At 36.8% G+C, this 2,904-nt stretch overlaps 1 pseudogene; it reads right to left on the bottom strand.

Annotated features, from left to right (window-relative positions):
- Positions 1-522: 522 nt before the first annotated feature.
- Positions 523-1,439, bottom strand: LOC120877980 (annotated as a pseudogene).
- Positions 1,440-2,904: the final 1,465 nt, after the last annotated feature.

The following is a 2,904-nucleotide window of genomic DNA, read 5'->3' as shown; positions in this document are numbered from 1 at the left end:
TCTTTTAAATTTTCTGAGTTTCAGTGTCATTATTTATAAAATGTGAGTAAAAGTCTCTGTTCCTTTTAAATCTTATAACTATAAATGATGTTGTATACCTGAAAACTGTTTTGAAAATGTAAGGCAAGTATTAAATTTTACATCTAAGTACCTCATACTTGTTGCTTCTCTCTTCAAAAGAACATCTTTTGAAACATTGCCAGGACATAAACAAATATTGCCACAGTTTGCTTTGGAGGGATCTTTTCTTAATTGGATCAAAGATCAGTTCTCCAAGTATAATCTAGCATGATTGTATTGACTCAGCAAATGAAGAAATTGGAACGCAGAGGTGCTGTAACTTGCCCTGATTTTACACAGCAGACTAGTGTGTGGCTTCTATACCAAGAAACCCAGCCTAATTCCTTCTGTTCACTGCACTGACCACAGAATGAGGAGGCCTTTGTATTTTTTTACAGTTCAACTTGAAAGCATTCACTGTTTATTAACTGACCAGATACAAAAATAATCATGGTAGATAACTTAGTTCATTCCTCTAATAAGCCTGTTGATCAGCTTGTCCCTGTTGCCAGCATCTCCACCTTCAAGAAAACACGTGATCTTTTTCTTCATTCCATCTCCTAGAAAAGACCATTTGAAGGGCCACAGGAAGTTGTTTGTTTCTTTGAAACATTTTTCAAGAGTAAGGATCTCATGAATCAGATCCTTATGCCATATTTGCCTAGAGATCAAGCAACCAGCATGTTATCTATCAGGGCAATTCACTTCTTATTGATTTGGTCATAACAACACTTGGATATCCCCATGCAATGTATGGTTCCACAATTCTCAGCATGTTATTTGAAACCTTGTTGAGTTTCATAAAGGTGCTGTTGAAGATCTGACAAATGCTAATAAGCCGCAACACCTTTTGATCCTCTGGGCTCACAACACTAATAACTCTGACCCTGATGACAAACGCCCATTTGGGTTCCACAGGTACATAGAAGTTGCCAGCTTTTCCTGCCACCCTAGCCATTTGGATTTCATTTCTGTATATCTGCCTGTATTCCTTGTGATAGTTCTTAGCTGTTTCATAGATAAGATTCCTCCTTGCCTGTTGAAGCATCTTTTGGGCAAACTTCTTTCTCAGGTACTTGATCTTAATCTCTGCAAAATTATTTTGCTTTTTCTTAAGGGTTTCTGGCCCTGGTGGCTCAGACAGTAAAGAATCTGCCTGCAAGGCAGGAGACCTGGGTCTGATCTCTGGGTCAGGAAGATATCCTGGAGAAGGGAATGGCACCCCACTCCAGTATTCTTGCCTGGAGAATGCCATGGACAGAAGAGCCTGGTGGGCTACAGTCCACGTGGTCACAAAGAATCAGACATGAGTGAGTGACTGACAGTTTCATTTCTGGCATAGCAGGAACCTTGTTTTTCTTCTCTTCTGCACCCTCCATAGTTGTAGCCAGAAAATAGCGAGGCCTTTGTAGTTTGTGTGTAAATAAATAAATCCAGAATTAATGAGCTGACACAAATAGGCCACTTGTTTTTCCAGAACTGGATATCTTGAATATTCAAACTGAAGATACATGATTTAGTAAATGGAAAAATATGGAAAATTTACATTTATTGTGGGTAGCATCGACGATCTGGAGCTTTTGTAAGTGTTTCCCTAAAGGAAGAATCTCTGGAAAACTTGTGTTGAAATGCATACAAATCTGGTGGAACCTTGTTTGCACTTGCCTTTTTTTTTTGATTGCAGAGGACATCCATGCTATGATTGAGGTTGTATCTATAATAGGATCCTAGAAGGTCCTTTACTGTCTGTCACAGACAAATAAAAGCAACAGCAGCTAAGAGGACATAGGAAAAATGCCAGCAGCTATCCTAGAGCAGTGGTCAGTAAGAAGCATCTCACAGCCTAGATAGAATGTTTTGGTACGTGACCTTCTGGTAGACCTGTAAGCATTGCTAGCTTAAATGAAGAGTTGATTTTTCTCTTTGAATAACAGCAGGGGCAAACAATTAATTTATTGACTGACTAAAGGTGTATATTCAGCTCTGTTCAGAGAGAATCAGTCATGTTTAATGAGAGGCTCTGCCTTCATTAAATTCATCAAGTCATTACTAAGTAAATATGTGGGTAGATTTCATAGAATTTGTATCTCATAATAAAGACTAAGTTAAGTCAACATTTCCCTGAAACAAGCACTTAGAAAGAAATTGAGAAAAAATGAGTTAATTCAACTAATAATAATTTTTCCCTGAAGTAAAAAATGACTAGTCTCCAAGAAAAACATATGAAATGATCCTTGGAGTATGATACTATGCATAGAAAATCCTAAATACAGTACAAGAAAACTACTAGAATTCATCAATGAATTTGGTAAATTTGCAGAATATAAAATTAATGTACAGAAATTTGTTGCATTTCTATATGTGACAACAAACTATCAGCCAGAAATTAAGGAAACAATCCCATTTACCATTGCATCAAAAAGAATAAAATACATAGGGAAAAAAATCTACCTAAGAAGGCAAAAGATCTCTACTCTGAAGACTGTAAAACATCGATGAAAGAACTTGAAGACAGCACAAACAAAGGAAAGATATACTATATTATTGGACTGGAAGAATCAATACTGTTGAAATGACCATACTACCGAGGCAATCTTAGATTCAATGCAATCCCTATCAAGTTATCAAGGGCATTTTTCACAGAACTAAAACAAAACATTAAAATTTGTATAGACACTCAAAAGACCCCAAATTGCCAAAGCAACCTCAAGAAAGAAAAATAGAGCTGGAAAAATCATGCTTCCCAACTGCAGACTATATAACTACAGTAATCAAAATGATATGGGACAGGAAAGAAAGTATAGAACAGGATAGAAAATCCAGGAATAAACCCACCCACTTACT

This window comes from Oryx dammah, unplaced genomic scaffold (assembly GCF_014754425.2).
Source record: "Oryx dammah isolate SB20612 unplaced genomic scaffold, SCBI_Odam_1.1 HiC_scaffold_18, whole genome shotgun sequence".
NCBI classification, from domain to species: Eukaryota; Metazoa; Chordata; class Mammalia; order Artiodactyla; family Bovidae; genus Oryx; species Oryx dammah.
Note: the sequence above shows the minus strand (reverse complement) of the source record. Positions and strands in the feature narration are given on the sequence as shown.